This window comes from Bemisia tabaci, chromosome 8 (genome assembly GCF_918797505.1).
Source record: "Bemisia tabaci chromosome 8, PGI_BMITA_v3".
Lineage (NCBI taxonomy): Eukaryota > Metazoa > Arthropoda > Insecta > Hemiptera > Aleyrodidae > Bemisia > Bemisia tabaci.
In genome coordinates, this window is record NC_092800.1 from 24,082,807 (window position 1) to 24,098,672 (window position 15,866).

The 15,866-nt window shown below is 42.1% G+C and overlaps 1 protein-coding gene across 2 annotated transcripts in view; it reads left to right on the forward strand.

Annotated features, from left to right (window-relative positions):
* Nucleotides 1-15,866, forward strand: part of hts (adducin 1-like protein hts) — a 141,139-nt gene that overhangs the window by 61,985 nt on the left and 63,288 nt on the right. For both annotated transcript variants that reach the window (XM_019044735.2, XM_019044736.2), the window contains exon 3: nucleotides 3,918-3,955. The gene's annotated coding sequence lies outside the window, so the exon portion shown is untranslated. The remainder of the gene's footprint in view (nucleotides 1-3,917; nucleotides 3,956-15,866) is intronic.

Consider the following 15,866-nt stretch of genomic DNA (forward strand, 5'->3'; position numbering starts at 1 on the left):
AATTTCAAAGAATAATGTGCATGAATGTCGTCAAAAATGCATGTTTTTCAAGGGAAATTCGGCAACTCTCGAATGTTCTTACTGCGTTTTTCTTTATCACGGCAGAATACGAGGGTGGAGTTGTATGGTTCCAGAGGCCTGGTTGGCAACCCCGCTTGAACCCCGTCGAATCGCCGTTTACCGTCGCGACCATAGGGTGCCGCGGAAAGTTAAGCTAATGTCACACGATGAAACCGTGCAATCGATGTATCAAGGTCAAATGGTGTGATTGGTCCAAGTCATGGAATAAGCCAATCATAGCATTTGCCCTTGTATATTGATAGCATGGTTTGATCGTGTGACATCAGCTTCAGATTGCAGCCTTGATGTTTTGGCGAAGGGTGGTTGGATTCATCGATGGGGGGGGGGGGGTGTTTGTGGAATCACCGCATGAGTCGGTGGAGAGGGATGACGAGAATCTGGAAAAACCGTAATGTAAAACCAGAATTTAAGTTATTTATACTGAAAGGATCTTTGTAAAAATTAATCAATTGAGAAATGATGCACGAATTTGGATTGAATCCGGTGATGAAAAGGATCCTGGAATCCTGAACTTTTAGGAGTCACCAAGGCCGGAGCCACCTACAATTTTTAGAAGCTTAAGTAACTTTAAGCTTACGCACCATGGGCTAACAATATATAATAGAACGTATTTAAATCAAAAGGAACCATATCCATCCTGACATGAGTCTTGAGATCCATAAGAGTGCATCTATGACAGGGCTCATGTTACAATATGGCTTATAGTTTTTGTTGATTTAAATACGTCCAATTACAAGTTTGAAAAAATCAACTGGGTGCGTTAGCTATTCTAGGCACCATAGCCCAGCGGGCTGATAATTGAAGTTTATAGACAAAGCAATAGACAAAAAAGATATGAGGAATATGTAGCTGGAACTAGTGGTTATCTTATAGACTAAGGGGGAAATGATGGACTAACTGTAGGGTTTCGTAGCGGTTGCCGTTAGATAGTCTTTTACTACCTCCTTTACCTATTCTCGCTTCCACCAATAGGATATCTCTGTGTCCCTTTCGTCTTGTTTGTCTATCAATATCAATAATCGGGCCCCAGCCCTCCAATGTTTGGGCGCCTAAGCCCGATTTTTAAACGCAGTTGGAGCATGGCGCCCGGGGAAGGCAGAACACTGGTGATTTCGTTTTCGACTGAAAATGGAAACGTAGTAAATCTTAATTTCATTAAGTTCAATAATTGGATTCTCAAAGTGCGTGTCGGATTTGCGGTCTCGATTGTCTCCCAGCGAGGCTTGAGAATTAATGACAGTGATTCATTACAAAAGCTACGGCAAGAGCGAAAACAAATCAATCACGGTGCAAGTCATTACTGCAAATCGCGGGAGGATCACATCGTCGTCCGCTGTGTCACCCTTGCACCGCGCGCGCCGCGAGAGGCTGGCAGGCCGGCTCGATCGGTCATAAATAATGAGGTACCGTGCATAAATTTTGTTGGCGACGCGCGGTTAAGAGCCTATCGGCCGCGAATTAGCGATTAATTCTCGAGGTCGTATTTTCTTTTCGTGAAAATTACGCACGATGACACTCGATTTTAATGACGGTTTCTGCATTAAGCTGGCGTCGATTCGAGCTTTTCTGTCATGACTGTTTGAACGCTAACGTGACTTCAGCTGACAGTGAATCAATCTCTCGTTCCTTGAATGTTGAGGCTTCCTTAACCAATGCTATTCTTACGGCTTAAGGAAGCCTTAATGTGTAAGCAACGACTTGAATATGATTCTTAATCAAGCTTGGTTGAATCCTCCAGGTATGCAGAAATTTAAAGCCTTCCCATTCCCAAAACCCTCTTTTCCTCAGGAATCTGAAAAATATGACTTTTACTAGCTATGTGTATAAATTGCCGCGATCTTGCGAAACACACGTGATTTTTATCGCGACTTTACGAAATGCACTCGATTTCTACCGCAGCTTTGCCAAGAAAAAAAAAAGGTAGAACCGGGAAATGTCAGGGAAAATGACGGAATTGTTCGGAAAAAATTGTTAAATCACCTTCATTTGCTTTTTAGAGTGGGTTAGAGGTTTCGAACAACAGATTTTGCCCAAAAATTATTTGGCATTGGACCGCGTTAAGCAGAAAAGAACCAAGCCACATCAACAGATTTTGCCCAAAAACTATTTGGCATTGGACCGCGTTAAGCAGAAAGGAAGCAAGCCACATCAGCTACTGTCAAATTCTATTGAGCGGTTTAATTTTTTTATACATGAAAACGGTTGTGCAGATTTTTGTGCAAATTTCAGTGAATTTCCTGCGAAGTACGTAGCAAATTTCTTATTTTCAAAGGATTCCGCGTGAAGGTCCTCTTGTAAAAAAATAGTTTGCCCGGTTAAATTTTACAATCGTTGATGCAGCTCGGTTCCTTTCTGCTAAACGCGGTCCAATTATGTCATCTGAACTATCTGTAATAGCTTCGATTGTCAGAGAATTTCACCAACATGTGTCAGGGAAATGTCAGGGAACTTCATATTCTAAATTCAGCATATGGCAACCCTGTCTGAGGGCTCACACGGCGTTCTTCCTCAGCACGGTTGTAACTGCCCCACGCCTTTTTTGAAGTCCGCCCTGGAGCACGATTTCGCAGAACACCCGTTGACGAATGACGTGTTTTTCGCGAGTTGAACTGCCGCGTCGGGCGGACGGATCAAAAGTCTCGGAGAGTCGGAGGGTGGCGAAGGGTGGCGGGGTGAAGGGTTGAGCCGCGTCCGTCAATATTGACTTGTCTGGAAGCGTAATGAGAACTTCAACAATTTTATTGTTCCAGCTCGCCCGCGATCGTGTTTTTCCTCCCGCAAGTGCGTTTTGCCTACCCGCAAGGGAGCACGCTGCCGTGCTAAGGAAAAACGCCGTATGAGCCTTCAGGCTTTGCCAATTTTTCCTCGACAAATCATTTATTTTCAAGAAAATGGAGATGTTGCATGTGTGAGGGATTTGCGATTTGACTGTTGATTCTTCTGTATAAGTTCGCGAAAAACACGATGGTGCCACTGGTTTTCTCTGAAATCAACTCCCAAGCTCAAAAAAAACTCTCAAGTTGAGGCCAAAATGGTGGGGATATCCCACGCTATCCTGAGAGTCCACCTCTACATCAAGACAAACTCTCCATGCAAAGATAGGGAGCAAATACATCGACAGGGCTGCCACTTTATTTGGGGACTCCAAAACTGAAAACACGGCAACCCTGCAAATGTATTTGCTCCCAATCTTTGCATGGAGAGTTTGTCTTGATGTAGAGGTGGACTCTCAGGGTAGGGTGGGATATTCCCTCCATTTTGGCCTCACTTTGAGAGCTTTTTTTGAGCTTGGGAGTTGATTTCAGAGAAAACCAATGGCACCATCGTGTTTCTCGCGAACTTTTACAAAAGAATCAACAGTCAAATCGCAAATCCCTCACACATGCAACATCTCCATTTGTGAATATTTTTCTTCCGACTTCTCAGGTAATTTTGTTCGTAATTTGATCCAAAAAGTCCGAAAATTTCAATGAAAAATATTGTTAATTTTCCTCATAAATATACATTTTATCGGAGGAGATTTGGCAACTCTCGAATATGGCGTTCTTCCTTAGCACGGCAGTACGGGTCAGGAGAGCGGTGTCTCTCAGCCCCGGGGGAAATAATTGAAAAAACAACGGAACTGTTATTCGATGTGACCAAAACAGTTGAGAGACTTTTCTTTAATGATATTTAATCCTGCAGTAATTTGATCGTGTTTAACAGGAAAATTAAGGGAAAATTGGGTAAACAACATTTATAATTCATTATCGATTCTTAGTTTGACTCCAAATGGAATTACTTCAAATGACTGTGCAAAAGTGTATTTGGTCTCATTTTTTCTTTTTCTGTTACAGGTTACTCAGTTCAGGGGGAGGCTCTGCTTTGTGAATCTGTAAGTATTTATTCTCACGTTTAATTTCACCCTTGGAATTTTTTGTGATGGTCAATGTCAGGAAAACCCTGGAATACCGGTAAAAAGAAAAAAAGAACCGAAAAGCCAGGGAAATACAGTTTTACGTGAATAACGAATGTTCAGTTGCCGTTTTACTTGCTTCAGTATTCTTTCTGCTGGACCAGAAATTTTCATTTTCAATTATTATTTTTCATCCAATATTTTGATCTCACAAGTCAAAGAATTTTCTCAAAATAGTCACTTAGTATTGACTTGGAAAAGGGGAAATTAGAATTGTAAATTTCTGTGGCCACCCTGTTTTCTTCTTCTTTTTCTTCTTAATTTTGAGAGGCACGTGGAGATGCAAGCTTAAAGTAGTAGAAAAATTGCTCAAAAATTCCATCGGCACTTCTCATGTTAAATTTCCTGTAATCTAATTTAGCTGTTTCCACCCGAACTGTATACTCACGTGTCCCGAAAGTCAGCGATTTGAAGCCGAGGGGGACTTTCATTTATGTCGTTATGTTCTCGCACCGCTAACAATAAGTGAAAAGCATAAACGTCTCGACGAAGCGTCTATAATCTCCGAAGAGGAAACGAAAGAAATAACGAGGAGGATTCGTTTGAGGCTCTTGAGGGCTTCCGCGTGTCCGTAAAAATTCGGGGAGTTTGACGACTGTCGGGTTTAATAATCTATCGATGGGTGAACGAGAGGATTTGAGACTCAACAGTTAGGTGATCGTTTTGCGATGGCACACAGTGGATCGAGTCGATAGGAGAAGTCGGACAGAACCTGGAAACTTAAAACGCTTATAACTCCGTTTATCCAAAACTTTGAAATTCTTAAAGTGGTTCCAGTGGTTTCCTCGTGAAATTTTCTTTCAGAAAAACACCTTGAAATGTAATGGTACACGGACTTTATGTCCACTTTTTTCACGTCCACAGACTTTTCGTCCACAATTTTTACGTCCACAGTTCTAAAGCCCACACTATTGTTAAGTCAATTACTTAAACGTCCACTAAGTTAAGTCTACCAATGTAAAGTCCACTAAAATCAAATTCAAGCGTCATATTTTAGTCCGTGTGTAAAATTATACTGACAATATCGAAATGAGAAAATTAAGAGAGAATGAGGTGTTGTTATCGTAACTCATATTCTAAATGAAATGTTAATTTCTTCTTTTGATTCATCTTTTCAAATTGTCTTTGGTAAATACTTGGTTTCATTTGTATCGTTGAAATTTCTGATATAAAATATTTTTAATGAAATTGATTACTTCATTTTAAAAACATTTACATTTTTAAAACGTGGTAAATATTTGTAAAACCTTTTCCAAGCAATGGCATCGATATGAATCTCAATGAGCCGTAGTTGTGATGAAAGAAACTATACAAAAATTAATAAAAGAGGAAATAAACTAAGAAGCACGCAATTTTTTGTTTTTAACTTATTTGTACATCGACATCCTTGAGTCAAATACGTCCAATTTTGAGCGTTTGGTTGCGCTTACACCACGCTGCAGCACAGTAAAAGCTCAAAACATAAAAGAATACATTTGATTGCTTTGGAAATCATTAAATTTGACACGGAACCACTATTATATTTACAAAAAACACATATTTTCCAGTAGTACATATTTCTTTTTCATCAGTTTAAAAGGGAATAATCAATGCAGAGAGTGCAAACATTTCAAAATCATGAGTTGAAAAACGCTGACTCCGCGAGTTTAAATATTAGAGCCTAACAGAGCGGAGCGGCGTGTTAGCAGTAGCAGCGCAGAACGCGCACTGGCGCCTATAAACCTAACGGGATACTTCACGCATTGCGCAACGCGTGAAGTATCCCGTTAGGTTTGTAGGCGCCTATGCGCGTGTCACGCTGATTACCTGCCGCGCCGCAACGCTTTAAGCAACTATTTCGCGTCAGAGGCGTTGCACAGTATCCTACAAGATTGAAGGCGCACGAAATAATTAGTTATAGAGGACTTTCAATTTTGACAGCATCTGTTACTGAAAAATGTTTATTTGACATTGGAGCGTTTCCTAGGCTCCCGCTTTGGTTTTCATCTTATCATATCCGTACAGTGTATACTGTACACATACTGTACACATGAACATATGTTTTTATCTGCTCTTAGAGTCTGTTTTTTTTTGATGACTTGATCTATGAATGAAATGTTTTTAAGAATGAAGGTAGTAGTAGTATGCATTTATTTTTGAGGTGGTTCCTGTCATTTAAATCAGAAGAAATAAATGTGGACATAACATGTCCACAATTTGGACAATTTTGGACATATTCATGGTTGGACATTCAATCATGTGGACTTAATAAAGACTGGACTTAACGTTTAGTGGACGTAAATAGCGGTGGACATTTATTTAATGGACGAAAGGTTGGTGGACATAAAGTCCTGGAAGCAATGTAATATGTGACGAATTAAACATCCAAATCTGTAGTTTTAATTAAAAATTTTATGTCCGACCTCTCAAATTGACTCGATCCACTGTGCGGTAGTGAGACCTTCTAATCTGGCTCTCACCACGATGCACAGTGGACTAAATTTCGATGTTAAGCTGTAAAAATTCGGTAACGGAGAGTGATCAAAACATCGGTAGCTAAAGTGCGATAAGTTGCGATGGTTTCGAAGGTCGGGATTTTGCCTGCCGTGCGCCGTGCCAAACGCCAAACCAAGTTTGCCAATACTTTTTATGGGAATGGCGTCTGTCAGCCCCCCCCCCCCCCTCAATGTCTCCCAACAATCGTTTTGGAGCTACGCTCAGTAAGACGAGTCCCACGGTGGCAACCCTGTTTAAGCGCCTTGTACCCGTCGATGGGACACGACAGCATCCTTCCTCAGTACCTCGTTGCCACGTCGTCTGGAAGAAGTATAACTAGTCTTGAAATCAGAAACATACTTTTTTCATCCCCAGTTGTCTCAGAGTAATCTACGGTTTCGGTCGATTTAACCAAAACTCTGATTCATCGACCAAGTACTGTCGGTTGATCTGATCGAAAAAAAGGAACTCGGAGTGACCCAAAGTTACCATGAGCCCGGGAATTTTTGACAGTGTCTCTTTCGCGTCTGATTTGTCTTCGTGTCAATCCGGCAACAACGGCTCGTTGAGTAGGCGTCGCGCGTCTTGCGGTTTGGGCCGCGTCGCGGAACGGAAGTGAAGAGCGCAGTGACGCCCTAAACATCGCCCCCCCCCCCCCCCCCCGGTTGGGGCATCGAAAGTGCGGTCACGTCACGTGGTCCAGTCAGTCTTCGATAGCATCCTCACCGACCTCTCCGTACTCGTTTCCTGTTCTATGAAAATTTCTGGATTTTTCTGTTGAGGAGGTGCTGAATTTCTTGGGAACACACTGAAAAAGTACTGTAAAACAGAGTTGTCACAGTCCGGGAATTTCAGGGAATTTTAAAAAGTCAGAGAAAACCGGGCAATGTCAGGGAAAATGACGAAAATGTCACGGAAAATTTGTTCAATCACCTTTGTTTGCTTTCTAGAATGGGTTTGAGGTTTTGAACAAGAAATTTTGCCTGAAACTCGTATTAAAATAAGTCCTCTCAACCATCTGTCATATCTTCAGATGTCAGGAAATTTTACCAAAACAGGTCCGGGAAATCAGGGAAATGTCAGGGAATTTCATTTTCCAAATTCTGTGGCAACCGTGGGATGGGAATGTCAAAGAATTTTAAAAAGTCAGGGAAAATGTGGAAAGTCAAGAAAAATGGCGAAAATGTCAGTCAGAAATTGTCAAGTCACCTCCATTTCTTTTCTAGAGTGAGTTCGACGTTTCGAACAACAATTTTGTCTGAAAACCATTTCAAATCATGTCTATTTGAGCATCTGGGATATCCTCAATTGCAAGGAACTTTTCCCAAGATGTGACAGAGAAATCGGGGAAATGTCGGGGAATTTCATTTTATAAATTCTGTGGCATCCCTGGAAAAGTGCTGATTTTTGGCCAGCCTGTTTTAGTTGACACCCTGTAGTCAATTATGAATGCTATAACTCATATCGGACATTGCACGTTCGCAAGAACAAATTACTTCATTTCACACGTTGTGAGCTAGCTTAATCTCTCTAAACGGTCATTCTATGATCATCATGGAGTCATAATGGTCCTGATGAGGTGTGGAATGAACCGACGCCTCACCTACGTGAGCTGATAGGCATTCTGAAGAACCCAATCAAGGAAAGGTTCATTAGTCTCAATTCCCCACCGTAGTTGTCGAATTTCAAGTTACGTGTCTGAATTCGGAGTATTTCGTGTTCTGGTACTTACAGCTTCTCTCTAAGGCTTCCACGTTAGTTTTTAAGGAAGAAATAACTGAAATGAACCACTAGGCACGAAAAGTGATTTTTTTTTTGGCACAAAATTTCAAGTGAAACCGCAGTATTTTTAGCAACTTTCCTGCAATATCTTGATGTTTGTTCACTTCCAGTGTACATTCAACTGAAACACAGATTTTAAGCTCATTGACGCCCACGAATTTCTTATCCAGGGTGTCTACAAGTTCGGAATTTCCGGAAAGTCTGAAAATATTACTGATTTTTTAAAGGCGGTCCGGAAGTACTGAAAAAGTGCGGCAATTCCGTTAGAAGGCCCGGAATTTTTTTCATTTTTTTGTCGTTTCTGTCGCAATTTGAGCGAGAAACTGAAATTTTTGAAATTTTTCGAATTTCGTCTATTGGAGGCACGGAAAAAGTACTGAATTTCTTGGGAATGTACTGAAAAAGTACTGTAAAAGAACTGATTTTTGATTTTGGCCAACCAGTTTTAGTAGACACCCTGTTATCGGCACGGAATGTTGGGCGGCTGCCATCATCAGAAGCCGCAGAAAATTTACATACTCATCCGTTTCTGGATGGAACACTAGAACACTGTGAAAACATTTTTGAGTGAAATGTTGCCCCAGAGTCTATGCAGCGTACAAAATTCCAAATGATATGAATACGGAACGGAGTTATTATCCTTACGAAGTGACTCGCAAATACACTATTACGGTGCGGAATCTACGCTTTTATCGGGCTAATTTTACTTTCACTGGAAAAAAACACATTTGATCTAGAGTCCAGGCCCTTGAAAACATCGACAAGAAAAAATACTCTTGATTCAAGCGGATTTTTGCTTGAATCAAAACGAAATCCGCTTAAATTTAGAGGCTTGGTTCTTGATTTAAGCTAGATTCTGATTGAATCAAGAGAACTTTTTCTTGTCGATGTTTTTAAGAGTCTGGACTCTAGATCCAATCTGTTTTTTTTTTCCAGTGTTGCATCAACATCACTGCACATATAGTCTTGTGAGCCTTATGTAGACTCCGGCACCAAGTGACTCAATTGCTTAATCATTCAACAACCAGTTTTTCCATCGGTGAACCCGTACTTTTTTTCAGCAACCGCGGCGTGTAATTCCGTCGAATCGCATCCCGTCTCGCATCCCATACCCGCCTCCGCGCGCATGCGCATTGCGTAGGTTGATCTCGGTACCCAGCGGTACGATCGCACGAGCCTTGCCCGCCGCACCGGTCGGGAACTCGTTCCGTTCCTGAACCGGGGGTCCGGACTTAATTACGGGGTAATCTCCCCCATCCCCACCCCTCGCCCCCCACCCGCCGAAATCATCGTGCGGGCTGCGGTCATAGCCGAATAATTTCGTGTTTCCAACGCAGCTAGGCGTGGAGAGATGAAAACCGCGGAGCGAGGTTGCCTCGTTAAAGCTTATTTCTACCCCGGAGATATTTTCCCCCAAAATGTATTTCTTTTCTCCTGAAGGAATGTTCGAAGAATGTTCTGAGGAAATGGTGTCATAAGGGTGTGAATGTGTTTTTTTCCAGTAAATTTTGATGAAACCTTTTAAAGAGCAAAGTTATAAAATGTTTACGGTGACCCAAAACTTGTAAGACCTTCTCGGCTACACTGACACCCGAACAATTCAGTATTGCACTGGAAATAAAAAACACATTGGATCTAGAGTCCAGACTCTTGAAAACATTGACAAGAGAAAGGACTCTTGATTCAATCAGATTTAAGCTTAAATCCGAAGGGAATCCGCTCAAATTAAGAGGCTTGGTTCTTGATTTAAGCTTAAATCTGATTGAATCAAGAGTACTTTTTCTCGTCGATGTTTTTAAGAGTCTGGACTCTTGATCCAATGTGTTTTTTTTTTCCAGTGCGTTTTTTCTGAAGAAATGGTGTCATAAGGGTGTGTATGTGTTTTTTCCGGTAAATTACGATGAAACCTTTTAAGGAACAAAGTTATACAATTTTTACTGTGACCTAAAACTTGTTAGACCTTCTCGGCTACACTGACACCCGAACAATTCAATATTGTGAAGGGAATGAAAGGCGTCTCAGGGGTCCACATTATTCTAGACCTTCGCAATTTCCCAGAGGTTTCCGTAATTTTCTGTAACGCGCTGGGTTTTCGCAATAAGGTCAGCACAATGAGCTGATCAAAATTTGGTCTAACTTTTGGTTAATTTTGTGGCAAAAGTTGCATTGATCGACTAGAGTTGGACTACATTTTGCAATAAGCAACCACTATCTCTGGCTCTTCCATAAAGCACCCCTCTGCTTAGGGAAACCAAGAGCATATATGCTGTTTCTAAAATGAGCCAGAAATAGTGGTTCCTCATTGCAAAATGTGGTCCAGTTGAAAAATGGTTTTCCAAAACAATTAATCAGCAAAGTTTCATCGATATTTTGCAAGATTCCAAAATTATCAGTATTTCCTAGAATAATGAACATTACTTGCCCTCATAATTGAGGGCAAATATGAGATTGTTTTGCTAGCTGCAATGCTTGATTTCGCCCAACAACAAATGACGTGTGTCGCGGTGAACGGTATGTGGATCAGGTTAGTCGAACCGGGTCATGTCGGTTGCTTAGCTAGTGTGGGGTCTCAAAATTTCGTTTCTGTGTCAGCATCAAAGCACAGGCTGTGTGTATGAGGTCGGGGAACTTGGAAACAGCATGTGCGATTGCAATCCGAAGGAGGAAGGAAGTTGTTAGCCGTGCAGAAAGATACTAACTGCACGCCATGTGCCGTCAATCTTAAACTGGAGTCGTTTCCGTTGACGCTGGATCCCGTTAATTATTGTATCTTCGTAGGAGTCATTTTATTTGCGGATTAGCACATCCAGCTCCGCTGCGAGTTGAGCATGCTCGAAAAGATTCTACCGCCAGCCAGCACTCCGTACAGTCGAATAGTGGTCTTTGTCCACCATGCTCGGTCACCTATAAGTGAAGTTAGAACATTTTGTACTTTTCTGTCGAGAATAGGGCACATGAAGCAAAAATGAGTCGCGATCTGTGCCTTGAAATTGTCTTACTCCACGGGAAAACTTCGAAAGATCTTTTGAGCGAAGGAATGTAAAAACACCAGCATGCTTTTTTTCTCTCCTTTGTTCTGCTTAAAACAATTAGAATAAAAAACTACAGCAAAAAACACACACATTTCCTATGAAAAAATAAAAAAATCCTACGAAATCACGGATTTTTTCACGCCTCATACGCACAAACCATGGCTTGTGTGCTCAAGCATTTTCTACACCTCTTTACTGGGGTTTCAATTTTTCATGAGAAATAAAATCTTGATTTCATGAGAAGTATTTCTTGAAATTTCTGAAAAATATGCTGAATACTAAATGAAATGCAAATAGTTTTTGGTGTGTTCTAGTGTGTGTTGCGCGCACAGCTCCTGAAAATAGGTTTTATATTTTTCACAACTTTGTATTTTATAAAATATCGCACGAAAATTTCCAGTCTTCCATTTCATTAATAAAATTAAATAACTGATTTAAAGAGCCATAACCTTGCAAAAATCAGTTTTTGAATCAGTTATTTTATTCTATTCATAATAATTCGCTTTGCTTATTGCACACATGTTTGAATTCAATTTCATTCATTTCACTCGTGCAACCCTGGCCACGGACGGACACATTTTTTTGTTACTTTTTTAAAACAGTCATTGATTCTTTTACAGTTGCCGAAAAAATTGAGCTGGCAACTCGTCGATCGTGGATATGACTCGCCCAGTCTTCATTATCATAACTGTTCCGGAGAAGCGAGTTTCCTTCCCGCAGCCAGCGCTGCGTTCGGTCCGTCCGCGCGGGCGGCGCGAACGCTGCTGTTTTCGGTGTCAGCGTTGAGCATTGTTTCTTGTTTTGCTTTGTTTTGTTTCGATTCGTTTTGTTTTCAATTTTGTTACGTTCCGTTTTGTGTCAGTGTCGCGTCGCCGCCGCGGTCGTTGCTTTTATTTTGACGGCCCCCGAATTTGTCGGTTCCCACGACTGCCGGAACGTTTTAGCCTCCGTCAGAATTTGTCTATTTTGACGGGTCAACTTTTTCGGCGTTCAACGACTCCGCCGCGGCGAAAGTTGCGGGTTGCGAAGCGTCACGACGCTCTCGACCGCAAAATTCCGTAGGACAAACTGCCGTGATAAGAGCAGGGTTGTCACAGTCAGGGAAAACCGGGAAAGGTCAGGGAATTTTAACAAGTCAGGGAAAATCTGGAAATGACAGGGAAAATGATGATAATGTCACGGGGAAATCGTTTAATCGCACCTTCATGTGCTGTCTTGTTTGACGTTTCGAACAAAAAAACTTTGCCTGAAATGTCTTTTTATCAATCTGAACTGGAAAAAAAACACATTTGATCTAGAGTCCAGACTCTTTAAAACATCGACAAGAAAAAGTACTCTTGATTCAGTCGGATTTTTGCTTATATCAAGAACCAAGCCTCTTAATTTGAGCGGATTTCCTTTTAATTTTAGCGAAAATCTGATTGAATCAGGAGTATTTTTTCTTGTCAATGTTTTCAAGAGTCTGGACTCTAGATCCAATGTGTTTTTTTTTTTTCAGTGTGGCATTTGTTCCGTTGTCAGGGAAATTCTTAAAAATGTGTCAGGGAATTTATTTTCCGACATTCTGTGATAACCCTGGTTGGTCAAACTGCCGGAATAAGAGAAACGCCGTATGTTCCTTTAGACGTTGCCAAATCGTCCTTAACAAAGCACGAATTTGTGGGGAAATTTTTCTATGTATTTCTCTCGATTTTTCTGAGAATTTTTTTCGTAATTTGATCCCAATTGTTGGAAAATTGCGAGGGAAAACATCCATAACTTTCTCCTGAATTAATATTCTCTGATAAGAAATTTGGCAACATTCGAATGTTCATACGAAATTCTTGCAAAAGAAAGTTTGGCACCATTGAAATGCAGCTACATTTTTTCGTTTTTCCGTCCCACGTGGGTTGCCGTTTGTTAAAAATCTATTACTGTAACACCTCCTCTATCCATCGCAACCACACCCGCCTCCGCTAATAAGATCGCTGCATCGTCTCTGCGTCTCTTTTCTCTATAGTTTTGTCCAACAGTTAGAATAATCAGCCTGCTGAGAGGGATCGTATTGGTTGGTACAGTAGCTCCCTCCCCCCTTTGTAATTACGTTAATTGCCGAGTGGCATCCCCTGCAAGTTAATTCCGGTCTGGGTAGAAAAAGCCGCCACCCATTTTCACGCGAACCGTGGACCGAGTCGAGGTGTATTCGCGACAGGGCTCATCCCACTCGGCGACGCTGTTTAGTGCCCGTCGTCCCTCCAACGCACAGTGGATCGAGTCAATTGGAGAGGTCGGACAAAATTTGGAAACTTAAAAAGCTTATAACTCCATTCATGCAAAACATTAAGGTTCTAAAAGTGGTTTGATTGGTTCTCTCGTGAAATTTTCTATTAGAAGCACCCCTTAAAATTTGAAATATGAAGAAATAAACATCAAAATTTGCAGTTTTAGTAAAAAATTTCATGTTCGACCTCTCTAATTGACTTGATCCACTGTGCGACGTATAGACGTATCTCTTCTCTATCATCGGCCCCGAAAACATCGAGTTTTACCGAGAATAGGCTCACGCGGAAATCGAGATACGCCCTTGTGTCAGAAGAGCGGGAGTATTAACCAATGAATGATCGATTATCGAGATTTCTCCATTTGAAGCCCATGGTAGAGGATCGATTATCAAGGTGTTCGTTGCGAATACCCTGTTTATCGATCTTTTTCCACAGGTCTAAATAGCAGATCAATCGATACATCGCGCCACTGGTATTGTCGGCCCGGCTCACAGTGAACCGAGTCAATCAGAAAGGTCGGACATGAAATTTTTTACTAAATTTGCGAAGTTTAATATCTGATTTGTCTCATTTTAAATTTTAAGGGGTGGTTTCAGAAGAAAATCTCACGAGAAAATCAATGGAACCATTGTTAGAACCTCAAAGTTTTGTATAAACGGAGTTTTAAGCGTTTAAAGTTTCAAAATTTTGTTCGACCTCTCTTATCGACTCGATCCACTGTGCGGCTCGGCGGGTCCTTGGCAAGGGCGGTGGACTTTTAACGGGCATAAAATGATCCGTCGACGTCGTCCAGGCCCCGGCCCGTTGTTGTCGTGCAACCGGAGTCGGGGTGAAAAGGGGGGGGGGACGGAGCTTTTTATCACCGGGTGGAAGTCGCGACCCGCAGGAATGTTGGCGCCACCGCCGCCCTCCCCCGCCGCGGACTAATAACTTAGCACGAACCACCCGATTCCGGTGCCGGTCCGCCCCCCGCGCCCCCCCGGCCGGGGCTCTGATTGCCGCCCTCGCGACTGGCTGCGGTCCCGCCGTCGTCTGCGGACGTCGATTTTGACGTCCTCGCCGTCGGTGCAAGGCGGGTTGCGGCGGACCCCGCGCAAGGGTTGCCGAACCGTCCGCCTGGCGATATCGAAGGTGGGCATTCGCAGGATTGCCAGCGGCTGGAGAACCGGGAAATTGAGGGAGAGGGAAGGAACTTGCGACCACCGCGGAAAATCTTGGAATTTCCAACATATCTACCAATCACTAAAGCATATGACTGATCCCGATTTTTGGATTCCTTTTCCTCCCTTCTGTCTTATTTTTGGCTTTCGTCGAACGACCCAAGCCTACTCCACACTTCCCACGGGGCTGTTCACAAAATGCGCAGCGATCGAAGGGAAACCGCCTGTCAGTTTGGGTCACTAATGTCATGAACGTATAATATTTTTAAATTGTTAGAATTGGTAGCCTTCACCAGCATTGGGTCGGGTTACTACCGTTATCGTTGACACATTCTTGTTCTTGTAGTAGCGACCAACCATTATTTTTATGTTCCTCTTTCTTTTTGTTTCAGGTAAGTACCGCAATGCGCCTGTCATTTCCATCGGTGGTAAGATGCATGATTTTTTCCTCGGAATTTTGAGAGATTTCATCGAAGCGAGAACATCTCTCACGATCAGTGCCTTTGCAATTGATTTTTTTCCAATTGGGTCAATGTCAATAGGAGCCAGGCCCGCCACAAGGGGGGGGGGATACTGGGTCCCTGGTACCGGGGCCCGGGCCCCGGAGGGGGCCCGTGCTGCCCGTGAAAAACCACTACGAATTCACATGCAACCCTTGTTTCGTAAGAACAAGTGAAAAATTTCGCAAAAGGTGAATACATTTTCAAAACCACGCTGGGGCACTGTAGAATTCTTGTTAAAATTTTCAAAGAAATCTATTTCTTGCAAAATTTCTATCTATTTTCAAGATTTTCAGTACAGAAGGATATTTTTAGTAACTGCGTTTCATTTTCTTCCGTCGTCAGATGCTAAGAGTCTCCAGTCTGGGCATCCTCGACTTCAATGGCTTATGGCTTAACTTCCTTGCCATAGACAAATAAAGGGGGAGTCCAGGGGGCCTGGTCCCCTTAGAATTAAAAATAGTATCATATGCCTCCCAAAAAAATAAAAATTTTCCAGATGTTTCGAATGCAACAATTCGCAAGTATTTTGACCTGTAAGTAGAAAAAAAAACGTAATTATTCCGCAGAAATTGATGGAAAAATTCGTCATGGAAGCTTCAAAATGCGTCCGAATAGAT